The following is a 19,006-nucleotide window of genomic DNA, read 5'->3' as shown; positions in this document are numbered from 1 at the left end:
TCTGGAACTGGGTTTGCTGCAACAGGGACCTTGGGCTGAACACCTACCTTTCTCCATGGGTCTGGAAGCAACAAAGTTCACCAGCACTTTTGGCAGATTTCAGATTTTAAGGATGTCAAGACACCCGTAAGTCTAAAAGTACTGCCCTTCAGGACAAGAACACTGAATATTTATGGATGCCTGAAGAGAAAATGTTAAAGAGCTCACAGCTGACAGCATTTTAACAGGTTGCCTGAACTAGATTCCTGCCTATTTTCCAGCATGTGACTGGGAATGCTTGCTAATAGGCAGGAAAAAAACATGTAAACTTGTTTTCTATGTGTGGATGATTACTGTTGAGCAGCCAATTACAAGTTGCTGCCAGTGACCTTTTTCTGGGTAGACGAGCCCTTGCTCCAGACAGAGATGTATTTGTGTCCCACTGGAGATACCTGCCCTATGGATTGCACAAGGAGCCCAGGCTGGCTCTTGAAGATGTACCTGTGGCCATACCTGTGGCCTTGAGGACTTTTAGTTCAGCTAAAATGCTGAAAAAATCTGTCTGAATCCAAATGTCCCTGCAGACTCCCAGCTCATCCTGCCTGGCTGGTGGATGTCTATTCATATCTCCCTGACCAGCTCCTTTGTGCTGATGCCTCAGGTTTTAGTTTTTATATTTTTTTGCATTCTGTGCTGCTTTAGTGTGTGGGTCTGGGCTTCTCATTATGGGATGGTGAGCTCTCTGCACAGAGCAGGGAGACAAAACAATTCCTGCTCCAGCTGGGCACCAAGGACAAATGATCCAAATCTCAGCCCAGGAGCACAAACACCGTGGGCTGGAGAGAGAAAAACAAGCAGGGTGGGACTGCCTGGGCTAAAGCTGGAATGGGACAATGAACTCCAAGGTGCCAATGGAGCAGAACTGATCCCAGGGAGAGCCCCGGGGAGCGCTCGTGCATTTTGGGGCCATTTTGGTTCATCTTGGGTGCAGCCCTGGCTGGGCTCTGGTGCTGCCCAAGGTGGATCCATGGAGGAGATCCTTTGAATAAATCCCTAATTTATTTTTTATCTCAATCTAGCCTCTGTTCTAGCTCAGCCTCCACAGGGCATCAGTTCCCAAACATCTTCCATGACAGAATCCACCCAATCCTCAAAAGTTAACTGCAAGTACCCAGCCTCAAATGTCTTCTGCTTTCAGCTGGGTGAAGGTTTGTCCACTTGTGTGGCCCCAAAACCTTTCTCTGCAGAGCAGTCACCCTTAGGAGCTCCCTTTGCTCTCCTAAGTGTCTCTCTGGCAGTGCAGCCTCCTGGAGGTAGAACTGCCATGGAGACCCAAAGCAGCTCAGTGTGGATGGAAATAAAGTTAAATAACTATTCAGGCAACACTATAGAGTTCTAAGGGTGACCCCTGCATTACAGCAATTTTCACATCCAAAGGCCACAAGGACACCATGAGGAAGGAAGGTTCATGGAGGATGTGCTAGAAATGGATTTATCCTCATTTTGATGTGCAGGACATTGTAGTGGGTGTGAAATAAAGAAAAGGATCATGTTCAAAAGCTGTGACATAAAGGGAAGCACTGTCTTGTAAGTTGTAAATAAATATGTTTGGATTCAGTGACTTTAGAAGTATTTTCCAATGATTAATAATTATAAGATTTTTTATTAAAGCCAGTGAAAGCCTTTTCTGTAGCTTGCAAACACTTACCTGGAGCATCATTTGCAGAAAGCAGCAGTTTTCAAGTTTCCAAGTGCCAAACCTGCATTTTCCTCCCTCAGAGGAAAGATCTTCCCTCCACTGGACCAGTTGTGTGGAACAGAGAACAAAACAGACAAAGGAGCAAAAATCAGATCTGGCCTTTCTGAGATTCACCAATCAAATGACAACTCCTTGGCTTTTAAATCTAGACAGTGAACAGAGACCCAAAAGCTGTAAAATCAAAGTAAATGGAAGGTTCTGGAGGGAGAAAGACATACCTAATTCTGAGGTGGGTTGTTACCAGGGAAGATTGCTTTCTGACCCAGTCCTTCTGGTGTTTTCTACAGGCAGTAATTTAGATACCTAAAAACCCTTGCATTCCAGAAATATTTTTTTAAATTCTGAATGAAATGAATACTCCAATAAAGCCACAGCAGAAATGGAACCACAGATATGTTTGGTTGGCAATTAAAGGGTGGTTCCTACCCATTCAAACAGTGACATTTCAGAGCAGTCTTCGGTTGGATTGAAGATGGAACTGGTTAATTTTATGGAAGATTTACGTTTTCTGAGATATATTTTCCTGACAATTTTTTTCTATTACTATTTCCAAGGCTCAAATTGCTCTAATCAGCCTCATGTTGTGGTACAGAACCAGTCACCACTTAAAAGAATATCCTCAGCCTCCCCATTGCTCCACCAAGGTTATTTTGTTCCTGGGCAGAGCTCAGAGATGGCTTGAGGCTAAAAAATCTTGATAATAATTTTACATGTAAACTCATGCAAGTAATTACAGAAGGAGGTTATAGAAGGGATTTACCAGGTCACCTTTCCACTGCATGACACCAGGGTCAGTGCAAAGACCTTTGGGACACCGTGAGAAGGTGATTCCATCTCTGCCTTGCTGTTTCTGCAGAACACCCCGTGTAGCTCAGGTGCTCAGCTGGGTGAGGCATCGCTGGTTTGGGCTCTCTGATCTCCAGGAGCAGCTGCCAGGTACAGGAGAGGGATTATTTTGATGTGAAAAGCTGATGAAGCCTAAAAATGTCACTGCCCTACCAGACAGCTGTGAGAAAGCAAAGTGTGAGGATGTATGAGAGGAGGCAGGAAAGAAAAAAAAACCTGTTTACAAGAGTTTGGTGAGTCACATCATCTCAATAACTCAGAGATAGACTTAGTTATGCAAATGTCAGGCATCATGTTTGAACAAAAGGTTACTCACTCACATAACCTGAAGCTTTTACTGCTAATGAAGCATTAACTTCCATCTCAATATGGGACCATGAGGAATTTAGGACTTTTTATAACTCAAGTCATGAATGATTGAGTGATATAAAAATAACAATATCCTGTATCTCGCTCATCTGAGACAGAGGCTTTAGTTTCTTCTGTTCTCTCTACCTGGAGTTTCTAATTGACAGGAAAACTTAAATCTTGATTTTTGTTTGTCACTTTACATTGTGGGATGAGGCAGCTAGAGAACAGTGACAGCATGAGATGCAGGCTGTGCGAAATGCTGCCAAGCCTGTCTTACACCAGTGAGAAAGTTGGGACATGGGCAATTATAGACTTGCTTTAGGCATAGAAAAGATTTTGTTTTCTAAATAACTTAATTAAAAATGTAGAATAGAATAGGATAGAATAGAATAGAATAGAATATTTGGAAGAGTTAAGAGTCCTACATCCATCAGCTAGTCCAAGTGTCTGACTACTTCAGGGCTGACCAAAGGATAAATGATGTTATTAAGGGCGTTTTCCAAATCCCTCCTTAACACTGACAGGCCTGGGATGTTGAGTACAGGCTCTAGGGAGCGTGTTCCAGTGTTTGACCACACACTCAGTGAGGAAATTCTTCCTCATGTCCACTTTAAACCTTCCCTGGCACAGCTTTGGACCATTCCCACACGTCAACACTGGATACCATGAAGAAGGCATCAGCATTTCCCTCTCCTGTTGAGTCTTTGCCAACCAGAACCTCAGACCCCCTCCTGCAGGGCTGTTCTCTTGCCACTCCTCCCCCAGTTTACATTTGTGCCTGGTATTTCTCCATACCAAGTGCAGAATCCTGCATTTTGACTTGTACACGGAATAGAGGCAGTGGTTTTCCAGGAGAACTTCACCTGCAAGTCCAGACCATGGTCCAGGGGACTGCCCTTTGTGGTCTGAAGCATTTATGCAAAATCAAATTAAGCAGAGCAATTTGCAGAACTTGTCAGTTCTAATGAGCCTGAGCCATGGGGAATTTTAGAGTTCACAGAGGTCTGTGGTTGCTCAGAGGTTTGGGAGCCACTGACACAGGGAATGCACTCACTTCATCCAATGGCAATCAGTGAAAAAGTGCTAAATTGGAAAGGTTGGTTGGTTTGTTTGTTTGTTTTTGTCAGATTTGAAAATAAGAAATAAATAACAGAAGCTGTCTTTACACTCATGACTTTTATGTGACTGAGCCTCACTGCAGTCTGCAAACCTTCCTACCCCTGCAGGGGGATGTAGACAAATCTTCCTGGTCACCTTGTGCAAATAAAAGAGATCAAATTTTAACCCAACACCCTCCCCAGCATGGCATCACTGCTTGATGAGAGCTCACATTGCTGAGATATAGAGTTTGCAGGGAAAATACATCTTCTTTAGCACCTTTGCACTGAAGGTGATGTGTTGGCAGAAGGGAAAATGAAGAGGTAAAGGCAAGATATTAAACAGAAACAGTTTTGAGGGGGTAATGATGGAAGGAGAAGGGGGGAAAATGAGTTAGATCTTAGCAGGAGCTACCTGGGTCAGCAGGTTAATGAGATTTTGGGTAAGGCAAGAGGTCTACACACAAATATATCTGTGTCAGGGACTTGGCTGACAACCTGCTCAGCCCACTGGGCTCACCAAACATCGTGCTCTGAGTTTGCAGCTTCACACCAGCCTAACTCAGTCTGAAAGTTGGTGGCTGCAAGTTGTCCCTCCTCCAGCTGCCCATTTCTATCCATTCCTTTTGTGCCAGCCCCAGATTTCACCAGGTTCTGCTCCTTTGAAGGAGTGTATGAGTGCAGGAGTACACCTAGTATCATCTTAAAAAAAGATTTTTTTCAAAAGGAAATTGTTTTTGGAGTGTGAGAATTGTTTTTGGAGCACAAGGTTGCCATGTGGTCATCCTAGTCTGCTATACACTCATGGTGAAGCTCAAAAGATTGTATGATAGCATGACCCTCCAATTCCCAGCCCTACCCACTCCCTTAGGTGGATAATTCTGCTCCTGTAAGCACATAAATTCAAACTTGGAGGTAAATTGGGATTTGTCTGACCATCCATGCTCCTTATTTGCCAGCACATTTCATGGTGGGTTCTTAGCAAGAGCCTCAATTTTAGCAACAGTTTGTAAGTGAAGAAGTCTTGAACTTCGTTTGGAGAAGGAGACAAATTTAATTCTGTTGCCAAGACAGAAATATTCATTTAGACAGAGGTGGCTTAAAAGAGAAATCTCTCAATTTAAAGGTCATTCTCACACACTAATGTTAGAAAACTTGCACAGGCAAAAGGGAAACCACCTACATTACAGTGATGGTTTCCAGGTTCTTTAGAATTTGCACAGAATCCGTCAGAGTTTCTGCAGGAGGTCAATTAAGAAGGACAAAGAAGCAGCCACATCACACATTTTAAAGGGTCAAACCCCAACAAGAGTCAGACGTTCAGCAGATTTCTTTTAGGTCAACATAAGAAAAACCTAATTTGAGCAACACAGAATCAAGACAGCTTTTGCAAGATGTTTTATTACATGCTGGTGGGATAGCATGGAAACCAGGACTGCAGGTTTGGGGAAGATCCAGGGTAGCAACAAAGGACAAAGCTGAAGGCTTCTTCTTCAGAGAGATAAAATGTGGGGGTTATTTCCACCTTTATCCATAGAAAAGGAACCCCAAGCTTTAGGTCTTTTAGGACACATGGACCAATTTATCAGCATTGGGAGTCTTTGGCCAACTTTTTATTGGAATGGCTGTTTTTTCTTAATCTGGCTGATAGCATGAATCTGTGACACAGGGAGCAGGGAAGAGGCACATCAGGGCATTGACAAGACATCCAGGAAATTCTCCAGGCTTTGGAAATAATTTGTTCTCCTGCTGAACTAAAGGGAGATTGGGTGATTTGTTTTGACAAATGCCCAGATTAGATGGATTAGGTTAAAGTTAATTACAACATTAAGGTGGGTCCCAGCCCTAGGAGTTCAGATGTTCTGAGTGGAAGCACTTTTGCTGTGTCCAGTCAGGGAAACAGGACTGGAATGCTGAGGTGATGTCAGGAATGGGGTTTCCATGGTGCACTAACAAAAACAGTAATTTGAACAGGAGATAAGTGCCATAAAGCCTTCAAAAAAGTCGTCTTCAGAGCCTGAATGAGCCTAAGAGCTTAAAACCTGCTCTCATCAGGATTTTTTTCCTTAAGGTGAATCACTGTGATCCTCTTCAAATTCATGAGAAGTCAAATGTTTTCTTTAGTAGCCTATAGAAAGGCATTAATATCAATGTCAATGATGACAGTCACTTAAAACAAATATTTAGCATTTGGTAAAGACTACAGATGGTCTTTATCTTAGCTAATAGCTAAACCTTGCAAATATTCAAGCAGAGAAAGGCCCAAGCTGGTAATTTCTCTGACTTCTATTGCCTGAAGTCCAGAGCTTTGGTCTGAGAAAAGACAGCTGGAGACTTCCCTCAGATTTTCTGTATCTCATTAAAAATATTTAAAATAGAGGTGGAGAGTCTGCTTATATCCTCCTTCACATCAAATTTGTGCCAAGGTAAGATCTTTAAAAGTAATGGAGTTCCTCCTCATTACTTCTAAGAAGCTGAGTGATTTTATTCATTTTAACCTTTTGCTGGGTGCTTGGAGATGCCATTTCTCTAGGTCTGACCTTTATCTTGATGACAGTTATGAAATTTATACTAAATACATTTTTACAGTAAATAATTTTTAAAAACCTCTTTATTATATAATTAGAGCCAGGCCGTGTAACAGCAACCCAGTGAAATTTTGTCTGTGGTGTCCACTGAGTAATATTCCATGTTTACTTCTCCAGACTGTTCATGGTGCAGACTGAGGCAAGGAAAAACAAGTATTTTGTGCTGTCCTACTACACAAGACACAGGTCTATGAAAAGTGGCACTCAAACCATGAGATCTTTATTGGAGATACTGACTGCTGGACAGCAAACCACCTGAGCACCTGGCACTGAGCGTCTGGAGTGGCATCCAGGAAAACGTAAATAATAAACTTGGAAGCAAGCAAGCTTTGAAAGTCAGCCTTGAGGCCGTCACATCCCAGACACCACAAGAATCTCTGATGCAAAAATGAAGACCCTGAGTGGGAGGGAAGGCAAAGAGTCCTTTCTGATGTTCAGGAAGATGCTCAGGCTGAGGAGCACAAAAATAACACTGGGAGTGTCTCTCTCAGTGCCACTTGGAGAGGGCAAGCAGCAGTGCTGCTTCCTGAGAAGAGCTGAGTGCCAGGTGTGAGCTTGTAACTTATACATTCAAAAAATTATCCTCATCAAGGCTGTTCAGATTATTTATTTTCTTTTAAAAACTTCTCCTGTGCTTTGTTATTGGTAAGAAATTCTAAGTGAGCACAGTGAGCGTTTGGGGCCTTCTGCCTTGCTCCAGTCAAGTGATTCTGATGAGGCCACATCATAAGAAATTACTTTTTTTGAGCTATGGCTTAGGAGATTTTGCCAGCTGATTTATCCTGAGGTCTGATAGGAAGATGGGAGCTGGGAGGTCTCCATCACTTCTGCTTTAGCTTGAGTTGAACCCTCAAAACACCACGAGACTGGTAGAGGTGAAAAACCAAAGTATTCTACAATGGATTTCACCTGGGAATGTCTTTTCTGCACAATGATGACTTGTTCAGGCTTCCTGCTGGTACCAAACTAATCTTTCTTGTACTTTCTACCCTGCAAAGAGAAAGAATTTAGGGTTCCTTGTCTCTGCAGTACAGAGAAAATAGAGCTGAACTGTTGTGAGAACAGTTTGACTCTATGACCCAAAAACCACTGACATAACTTTTTGGCCACTTGGAAACCTAATTCAAATTTTGGGCTGAGTTCTGCCCTGTTTATACTGGAGATGTTGTAAAGAGAGGCAGGAAAGCAGTGAAATTTCCCCAGTGATGATTCTTCAGAGTGCACAGGGGTGGCCCACCTACCTACCTATCTGTGGATGTTTTTATATATCGGCTGATATTGATCATGGACCTGATCAAACTCCGTGCAAAACCTCTGCTCTGAGTGGGAAACCCCTCCCAGTGAGCAGCGCTCAGCTCATGCTTCCTCAGGGATTTTAACACACCCTCCCTGCTACATTTCCTTATCCCACAAAGGATTCAGCAGGAGCATCTGCAGCCAGAATTACCCAGAAGGGCACATTTCACACTGAGGGTTTTAAAAGGAATCCCAAAGCAGGAGCTGATGCCTCCCAACAGGGGGGAAATTGTCATGCACAAAGGTCCCTCCCTGGCTCTAAATCATCCTGCTGGGATGCAGGAATCCAGCCACAAATCCTGTTAGCTCCGGAGAAATCAATGCCTAATGTTTCTATACCTTTAAATTGCACACTGCCATGCAGAGCCACACCTTGAAATTGTTTGTAAGTGTATTTAGTTGTACATATAATCACACAGATACATGTAATATATGCATGAATGTATGTGTCACACGGGGTCGTTAAATCATTGATATTTTATACTTGGAGAAATACATATCTATCTAGGACATAGGTATTTCTCCCTCTTTTTATGTATATGTAAGTATACATATAAAGTCTAATAATAATGTCTAAATAATGTCTAAATAATGTCTAGACATTCTAATAATGTCTAAATAAATATAAATAAAATATATAATTATATATTAGCATATAAATATACATTACATATGTAATAGATAAAACCATATTAAATATATAACAAGTATATTTTATATATTATATGTACATATAAAATATATATATATAATGTAATGCATCTCTATTGTATATATCTACAATATATATGATTTATAGGTAATCTTGTAAAAATTAGCTTTACTCTTCTGCTTCATAATTTGGTGCTGTTGAATTTTTCAGGTTTGATTTGGTTTGTTTGGTTGGGGTTTTTTTTGTTTGTTTGTTTGTTTTTTGGGGTTTTTTTACATGACGGAGTCTATGGAAAAATTTGAGATCCTTTTGCAGCTGCCCAGATTTAAGTTTTGTATTCTTATAGAGTAGGAAAATCTGCCAACCCAGGCAGCTTCCCACTAGAACACCAGGAAATGGGAATTCTTCATCACTGGGTGCAAAATCAACGTATTTTTGCAATGGATGTTCCTCTGGGTCTTGGTTTATAATTTCTGAGCCATCCCAATTAAAGATCTTGTCAGCACAAATGATTTGTATTGAGCTGATGTCAGTGGAGAAGGATCTCTGCAGCTGAATTCAGCAGGGGAGGATGCACAGTCCTGATGCAATTCCCTCCTCCTGAAGCCACACGGTGTGGAGACTTTTCTAAAAGTTAGAAAAGTCTAAAAGAATTGCTAACAAGATTCTTTTTCCTTTAGAAAGTTTTTCTGCTGTATAAAAAAAAAAAAAAAAAAAGAGCAGTACTTGTTCCTGGTGCTCCCCAGGGTAAGGCTGACACAATAAGGTTCTGCAAATCTTAACTACAGTTGTGGCTTATCCACCTGATGTCACAGTGCCAGAAAATGCACCAAAGAGTTTCCTCCTGCTTGAAAACCTCTGTTGACACAGGCTTCTCTCTCAAGAGCCTCTTCTGACACCACACCAGTGGCAGCTGCACTACACAAGCATTAAGGACCAGAATCCTTCTGAAATATTTACCCAAACCTAAACTAGCTAAGCCATTAGTCTCCAAGCAAAATCCTCTTCAGCTCAGACAGGTGAGACTTAACATTTTTTATATGCTTGAAATTGTTTGTATTTTTGATCATGGACCTGATCAAACTCCGTGCAAAACCTCTGCTCTGAGTGGGAAACTCAAAGAATGGACAGCACTTCTTTTTGACATCAATTTTCTCATGTAGAAAAGCCCTGAGGTATCTGTTTTCTGAGACTGGAGTGCAGGAAAGAATGTTAAAGTAGCAGAAAATATTTGAATTTCTGTTAGAGTTTCTAAACTTCTCAAGTATTACCTTAATCTGTAATAATTTCACTGTCTTTGTGCATTCAATTTTCAGGTATTAAAACAAATGCCTCTGATTTATCCTTTTAACCTGTGAGTTTTACTCTGTGATCCCTAAGTTTATTCTGGTGTGTTAACTGTATAAAAAGGGTTTATGAAAGGTTATTAGGAAGATCAATGTTATATTTATTTGGCCAGAATTTGTTAGAAGGGATTCTTCCAGTGGGAAAATATCAGGAGCCTATAAGTAATGAAAATGAAAGAGATAAAATCTCTACAGATTAGGCAAAAAACCCAGCTTGTGTTTTCTGCAATTCCATCCATATCAACAGATCACTTCATAAAATCTCCTATTTATATCCGTGTGCAAGAAAGAAATAAGCAAATTTTAATGACCACAAGGATCTGCTGTGATCCAGAGTACAGTGAAGTAAGTGGAATTTTGTTCCACAAAGGCAAACAGGTGGGAGCAGAGGAAGATGTGTGAAGTTGAGCATTTAATAAGCTTTGGATAAGATGATTGCACAGGTCCTTCTCAAGAGCAGTGCCCAGGTTCCTCAGGAGCAATCCTGGGATTTAACCTCAGACACCTGCAGGTTATAAGGATCATAACTCTGCTCAGGCTTCTGGAGGTCTCTTCAGTCCTTCAGGACTAATAATTCTGAATGTGCTGAAATCAGTAATTCTCACTGTTTTGCTCATTCTCTGGCTGCTGGGTGCAGCTTCATCCTTTCCACCCAGCACTTCCAATACATCCCTTTCCTCATTTATTTATTTAATTCTTTATTTTTGTCTGACCCTTTCTAAAACACCAGGAAGCTATGTCCTGCTAATTGCTTGTGGATTATTTAATTGCTATTTAATACCAGAGCAATGCTGTCCTCCTCCTGTTCCTAAACATGTTGGGTCACATGCTCAACCTTTGTTTCTACGTTCTGCTGTTTTGAATAATCCTTCAGGTTGGAAATTAGGGTAGTAACCAGAGTAACTGTAGTAACTACACTGCTCTGATGTAGCACAGAAATGTTCTACAGAACAATCTTCTGTAGAAAGAAACAAAAAAGAAAACCAAGGGGATAACAAATTTCTTTGGGTTTTGCAGCTAGTAATGGTCAACAGTTTATTTAAAAATTATTAAAAGAAGTGAAACTGCATCACAAATATGAAGGCAAGCCTGTGAGTTTATCATGCACATGCTGAAAGTTCATGGATAGAGGTGCTCACAGGAAGGTCTGTCTGCAAGCTCAGTAAAACCAGTTCAGGAGAAGGCAGAAAACCACCAGTATTGGCATTATCTGATATTTTCTTTATACTTCATGATGATTCTTTATTATGGTGAAAATCGAGCAGTGATCCTTCTTGGTGTAGTAGAAAATGAGTGTAGAGTGAGCAAATTTTCACATCAAGAAACACACAGAAAGAAGAGAAACAGCAAACCAGAAAATTGAAAAGATGAGATCCTGCAGAGATGTTAAACACAGTTTGTATTTTGCAGAGATTTATTATGCAATTTAAGTTAATACAGCTTTTCCTACAACTCAAAAGATACCATAAATGCCTACACCTGAACCTACCTCTCCAGGTGCAGTTTCTTTTCAGGGATTCCAATTCACCTGACTGAACCCCTTGATTTCAAAGTGGAATATATAAGTATTCAGCAAGAGAAACAACTGAAATAGGGAAAAAAATTAGACTGACCATTATGGCAAACCCAGGAAACCTCCAGTTCTTTTAAATTCCATCCTCATCTCAGGCTGAGAGTTATTATCCATGACATGTGTCATTATGTCACATGAGGTTGCCTAGAGTTTTTTTGACACTCAAATAATTAGTTATCTGCTATTGCCAGCTATTTATAGTCACTGTAAACGTCTGTTTTATTGGGGGTGTGTGCTCTTTGAATGGTGCACGAGCAGCTGCTTCAGATGCTTAGCATTTTATGTCTTTATATCATACTAAGATCACTGTCTCACATGTCACACAAAGCCAGTGAGTGAAAAGAGGCTGGAGCAGAATGAGATTAACTGATGGAAAGACAGATTTCCCAGGGATGTGGATGGTGTTTCTGTGATGGCACCTGATGGCAAACATGGTCAGTGGTGTGAGGAGGAATCCCAGCTCTCCCTTGGGTTTCTCAGCAATATTTCAAAAACAAAATCCATCACCGCCCAGAAAAGGATTTTCAAGATGCTATGCCAAGGCTGAGCAGTGCTCAAGGAAGATGTGGGTTTTGCTGAAAGGATAAATTGATCAGAGAGATAAGAAAGGATGCTGCCAGGAGAAGAGACTGCATCTCTGTCATCTTTAATTTACACTGCCCTTGCTGGACTTGATCATTTCTTTGAAAATGCTTCTTAACTCTGGCAAATAAAACAAGCCTGGGTGATTTCTGGGCTTCAGGGAAGCACAGTGACACCTGAACTCTCTTCTGAACCCAGAATGGGCCAAGCTCTTCTGTGCTGGATCCACACCCTCCTTGTGTGGTGTGAGACCTGATGCAGGAACAGGTCAGAGCTAAAACACACAAACAAACCTGGCCTGAGAAATCTCCTGGACATTTTTAGTTCACTATCAAATGTAGCCTGAGAGACACAGCCTGGAAGGTGATGGATGCTGACCTACAAGCTGCAATCCTTCTCATACCCTTCTCTTAGGACATAAATCCATGTGTTTGTTACTTCCCTTTTCCCACTGCATTTTCTGTGCAAGCCCCAAAGTCCAGCTGAGGCCTTTGCCCTCTGCAGCTACAAAAGAAACAGTTTATTCTCACCAATGGTGAGAAAGTTTTTGGCATTATTCCCTACAGCAGCAGGGTTTTGTATCCTGGAAAAACAAAGAAGAGCTAAGTGCCTTTGCTGAGCTCTATTTAAAATAATAAGTCTGGCCACAAAAGTTAAAGAGTGATTGCACAGCACCTCCCTTCTTCCCAAACATTGCTGCTGCCTCTGGTCCAGTTCCAACAGGGATGGCTGAGTGCCAGGAACATCAAAAAATGCATATTAGCGTTGTTTTATAATGAGACTTTCCTTCATAATAAATTTGCAGGATATTCCACAGCGTTTTTTCCAAAATGTGATCCCTCAGGTTCATGTGGGAAATTGAACTGAAGGCAGAACATTCCACCCTGCCTTGTGGCTCTAATTAAACAAAAATAAATCACTGCATATGACCACATTTTTGCATACTATTATTATGGATGCAGATCACCTGGTGCAATGTGGAATCTATTTATTATCCCCAAGGCCAGAAGTGGGATCACATCCTCTCCAATCCCACCCCATCTGTATGATCAGGAGAGGAGCAGTGCCATAAAACCTTAAACTGCAGCTGCAAGCCAGCAGGGGAAGCAGACAGAGCTGCCATTCCCTGAAGAGGAGAACTGATAGAAGTTGTATTTTAATACCTGATTTTACACCACTGCTTCTTGTTTAATCAGATCAGCACAGATCAGGCTGATCATACTGGGAAAGGAAAAAAACCCAACCAGCCCAGAACAACCACTTTTGTTGAAAAACATCAGAGTGTTTGGCAGATTATATAATGTTGCAGTAAGTAACTGCATAGCTTAATTTTATGGTTTCCATGGAAACCATCAAAATGAAAGGTAAGAGTTCAGCTTTCTTGGCTCTGAGGAACAAATCTCTTCGTCGAGAGGTGCATTTGGGGGAGAAGGGATTTCATCTGTCCTGCCTGGCTTCAGAGTGAGGGGAACCTTTTGGAAGCTGTGGAGATGAGATGGTTTGGGAGGTTCCTGAGCCGTTCCCAGCCCAGCTGGGCTGCACAAGTGCCTGAGATGCACAAAGAGCCTCATGAATTTTACACGTGCTGTGACCTGCTGGAGATCCCAGCCGTGCTCCCACAGGCTCTTGGTGTGACAGTGGGCACTTGTTTTCCTGTGGAAACTTGTTACTAATGCAAAAAACATCCACTCTCAACTCGTTCAGGGGGGCAAAAAACAAAAAACACCAAAACTGCCAAGGGTCACTGCAGAAGCAAATTTTTCTGGTTGTTTCTGTTGGTTTTGGGGAAAAGCAGAGCCAGTTATGCTCTTCTCTTTGCTGGGGTTTCATCCTGCACATCTCAGTGGTGCTGACCTTGTTGAGTTGTGGATCTGATGTGCTTGGGTGAGATAGTTTAGGTCTATAATTATATTTAATGCAAGATGGAGACAGGGCTGAGGAGGGGCTTGGGGAGGTCAGACCCATCCATCCTCCCATGGCTTTGTCCTGTCACAGACACTGAGAGACTGGCAGGTGGATGGAGAAGCTGTAACACACTGACCCAGCCTCTCCAGGCAACATGGGCAAGAAGAAGGTCTGTTTCTGCCATAAAATCATGTAATTTTTTAGGGTTGGAAGAGATTTTTGTGCTGTCTCATTCCACTCCACTGCCAAGGGCAGGGACACCTTTCACTGGACCAAGTTGCTCAGAGCCCCATCCACCCTGGCCTTGAACACTTCCAGGGATCCACAACTTCTCTGTACAATGTATTCCACCAGTTTGTCATGCTTGGTGCCCTGTCCCTTTCTGCAGTGCCTGTACCCAGCTCCCCTTTGTTACATGCACTATTGCCAGCAAACCCTCAAATAAACTGCTTTTCTGGAACTTTGAAACTCATAAAAACCATGTACACAGCTGGATCTGCAAGGAATTTAGGGTCTAGCTGTCCTTGCCTCTGCTGAGCAGTGACAAATGAGTAAAGTAGCTCACAAGTGCTTCTAAACCAAGCCCTAAGGGGTTAATTCCAAATTGCCACGTGCTCCTCACTGTGCATTCAGCTCATTTCTTGCCCTACCCTGTTGTCATCAGAGCTGCAAGCGAGCCACCACTTTAACAAGTTTTCTTTTTTAAAGAAGAAAATCATGAGGCAATAGCACTTATTGGGCTGTGTTATTACATATTTTTCATGGACCCAGAAGAGACAGGCTGGCTGTATGACAAATAGCTGGTCTGGGAGCTCCCCAAGCCATGCTGAGTCCTTCCTGCATCTGCAACCTCGGTTGGAGCCTCTGAACAGAAAAAAGCAGCTGCATTACATTTGCATTCTGCCTTTAACTGCTGGGAAGCACCTTGTTCCTTGTTAGTCCTGTGCTCTGATATATTTTCTTGGAGTGTGGGAAGTAGATACCCAAAACCAGCTGAGTGTCTGAGCTGTAATACCTACACTTGCAATTCCTATTTTAAAAGGCTGAGAAAATCAGATTGAAGCAGATGTGCAAGTATTTTGATCCTTATTTACATAATATATCTGCCAGTCTATCCCCCTGTGTAACTCTGATGGCTGAGAAGTGCAAATCTTTAAATCTGACACAGGTTTGATCAGGGTTTTTTTGTCTTGCTACATCATTCAGTGTTACTGCACTCTTGTCTCCTCTTCTGCTGCAAACTCACTTCTTCTTGCCCTGTTGATGTATTAAAAATCCAAAATGCATGATGCTCAAGGTATCATGACAATGTGTTGTCAGAGCTGGGATCCTAAATGAAGGACAGTTGTGTCCCTTGGCAGCCTCATGGCTCTGCATGGAGCCTCTGCTCCTTCTCCCATACATTCATTTAGGCTGGAAAAGAGCTCAAAGTTCACCAAGTCCAACCATTAACCCAGCACTGGCACAGCCACCACTAAATCACGTCCCCAAGTGCCACATCCACACAGCTCTTAAATCTCTCCAGGAATGGTGACTCCAGTACTTGACCATCCTTGCAGTGAAGATTTTTTTCCTGCTATCCAACCTGAATCTCCCCTGGTGCAACTTAAACTGGTGAGACCACATCTTGAGTGTTGTGTCCAGTTCTGGGCCCTTCAGTTCAGGAAGGACATTGAGATGCTTGAGCGCATCCAGAGGAGGCAACGAGGCTGGTGAGGGGCTTGGGGCACAAACCCTGTGAGGAACATTTGAGGGAGCTGGGGTTGTTCAGCCTGGAGAAGAGGAGGCTCAGAGGTGACCTTATTGCTCTCTACAGCTTCCTGAAGGGAGGTTGTGCACAGGTGGAGTTGGTCTCTTCCACCAGGCAGCACTGGCAGAACAAGAGGACACAGCCTCAGCTACGTCAGGGAAGGTTTAGGTTGGATATTAGGAAAAAAATTTTCACTGAAAGAATAATAAAATACTGGAATTGCCTTCCTAGGGAGGTGATGGAATCACCATCTCTGGGTATGTTTAAAAAAAGACTGGACATGGCACTTGGTGCTATAGTCTAGTTGAGGTGTTGGGGCATAGGTTGGACTTGATGATCTTAGAGGTCTCTTCCAACCTCATTATTCTGTGATTCTGTAAGCCACTTTCCTCTTGTCCTGTCCCTTGCTGCCTGGAAGCAAAGCCTGACCCCCACCTGGCTGCAGACTCCTGTCAGGAGTTGTGGAAAGTGTTTTAGGATGAGTTGGGGGATTCTTTATTAACTCCTCTTATGTAGATTTAATCAAACTTCCATTCCCAACAAAAACAGAAAATCTGGTGTTGGATGTAAGCAACAAAGTTATTTCTAGGGGCTGGGCCCTGGCACCAGCACATCTGTGTGCCAGAATCAGAAACTGCTTCCCTGTTCACATAGAAGAAAACAAAATTAATGGGAAAAAAAAAATCTGACAGAGACCTGATGGTTCTGTGTATCTCTAGCAAGTGCACTTTGCAGCCAACCCCCCCCCAAAAAACCCACTAAAAATTAACCTGATAATAGTGTAGGATGGGTTTCAGTAAGAGGTGGTCACCCATTGGTGCTGCTGAGCATTGGGAACTTTTCCTGATCTCCAGAAAAACTCTACAAGGCTGAAGCCTTCAGCAAATTAAACTGGCAGATGCCAGTGGGATCCTGCAATATTTTCCTCAGAAGGATGTGGATGCCATAATGTTACATGGGGTCAAAAAAGCAGCAGGAAAAACTCGTGGAAGAAAAAGGCATTGAGGAAGAGTCTGATTCTGGCTTGTAATACTTTGAGGAGCTGTTGGAGGGAAAAAAATAATACCTGGGGAGGCTACCTCTGTGAAATACCACAAGGGATTTGTGCTTGACTTAGTGGTGGAGATGAACTGCTGGCTCAGGACAAAATTAGCTGTGGAAAAGTCAGTCCTGCACTACCCTACATCCCTTCAGGAATAGCTTTGAGATCCTCAGAGCACAAAAGGGGCTGAAATGTACCTGGGCACTGGAGGGACCAACACCTTAAGCCAGGTGGGTTATCTTAGCCAGGCAGGCTCTTCCACTCACTCCTCATTTCAGAAGCTCTCACCCAACTCCAAACACTCCCCACTTCAGAGGTCCCAAAGGAAGGGCACAGATGGTCAGGCTGGAGGTGAGAGTGTTCCTGTCTCTACCTAGTCTTGTTCACCCATCAACCTGATTTTATGGGTAGGAGGGGTTATTGTCTTCCTCGAGAAATTTCACATGCATGATGGAAGCTCTGCCAGGGAAAATTAGATCATATGTTCACACCATCCTCCACGGAATACACGGCCCTGTTGCAAAACATTTGCTGCCAGATATTAAGGCAGGAGATCTCTTCTGCCAGTGGCATTATTAAAGAGCATGGGGAGAGTTTTGCATCCAAAATCCACCTTAATATTGATGTGTTCGTAGGAACAGATGTCTGCTTGCTTCCTGCACAATGTGTTATCAGATTAGAGATTTTACAGCAACAGCCTTAATTAGAAGCATGTTATTATTCAGTATTAAAAGCCTCTTTTGGAGGTGTAAATCCCTGCAACACAGGGATCCAAACCTGCCTCCTCTCCAGTCCATCTACCTTGAGCAAGAGGCTTTTGTCCAAACATTTTGCACTTCAGAGATACATATATCCTTATTTTCAAGGTGGGTCTGGGCGCTGGATTTAATCTGAGCTTGTCCAGGATGGTAGAGAAAATCAATGTACAGCAGAGCAAGGAATTCACATTTGTGACCCAGAAGGGCTGGGAATGCTCTGGGAAATTCCTATTATTGAATAAAGTCAACACCAAGTGAGGTGCCAATGCTGCACTGTTGGGATGGTAACAGTGAATTCTTCTTTGCAGGTGGGACTGCCCTGACTTTATTCTGTCCTTGCTGTGAGTTCTAGAAAGCTGCTCCCTGTCACCTGTTCTTTCACTCTCTGCAGTTGCTTCTTTGCTTTCTTTCAAGAAACAACCTCTGGAAGAAAATTTGGCAATGATGCAAAATTGCCAAATTTTGGGGAAGAAGGGAGAGACATTTAACACCAACTAATTCTGTAAGGTAGGGAATAATGTATGTTAGTTTGAGTAAGAAGCCTTTTTTGTGTGTGTCCCAACTGGAAAGATTTCAAGGCAGGAAAAGTAATTTCCTTGGTTTTCCTACAGCACCCACTAGCTAGTAGCTCTAGTGCCATCAGTGCCTCTAGACATGATCAAAAATACAAACTCCTAGTATTTTTGTTTCTCTTTGAAAACATCAGCTTGGCACATGGATACAAAGACATGAGGAAATTTGAAGAAATGCATCAGGTGACTTGGAAAACTTTTTTTTTTGTTCTCTCATTCTGTGGGAAGGTTTGCCGGTTTGTAGTATGGAATTTTTTAAGAAACTGCTTTTAATTAGAAAGGATTTCAGATGTGCATGTGAAAAAGAAGGTTCTACTTCTCAAATGGGTTTTTAGTTCAGATTTCTTTTCAGTGATCATTTTCTCAAAAATGCCTTCCCATCTAAAAGAAAAAGAAATCCTTTTGACCTTAAGGAATTTATTTGCTTCTGTAAAATACAGAACAACTGAACATCAATAAAACAAAACAAAGAAAAACTTAGTTGAGAAAAGGCACCAAAAATATCAATAGAAGGAGTCAGGAGAAATATTTCTGGATATGTTCTGCAAAATGTTCTGATCAAATTTGATATCTGAAACTACTTGGGAATCACCAGAAGTTGTCTGAGCATTGACCACTCAAAGCTGACATCAAGAAAAGAGAGTCCAATCATTGCACGTTGTGTCTGGGTGAGGAGATGGGGATATTCCTTGGAGGGAGAAAGATTTACAACCCCATGGGAGAAAATCTTGGTTTGAGGGTGAAAGGTTCCATTAAGTCAGAAGAGGAGAAAAGCCTGGCATGACCTTCAGTCAGAAGGGAAACACCTTCCCAGATATTTCCTTTTCAATCCCAGCACACAAAGACCATGAGCAAGCTCCAAAGAAGCATGTGAGACCTCCAGCCAGGAATGAGGCAGGATTTGCTGTCT

The sequence above is a fragment of the Taeniopygia guttata genome, chromosome 1A (genome assembly GCF_048771995.1).
Source record: "Taeniopygia guttata chromosome 1A, bTaeGut7.mat, whole genome shotgun sequence".
In the NCBI taxonomy this organism is placed as follows: Eukaryota; Metazoa; Chordata; class Aves; order Passeriformes; family Estrildidae; genus Taeniopygia; species Taeniopygia guttata.
The sequence above is the reverse complement of the archived record's forward strand: the minus strand, read 5'-3'. Positions refer to the sequence as shown.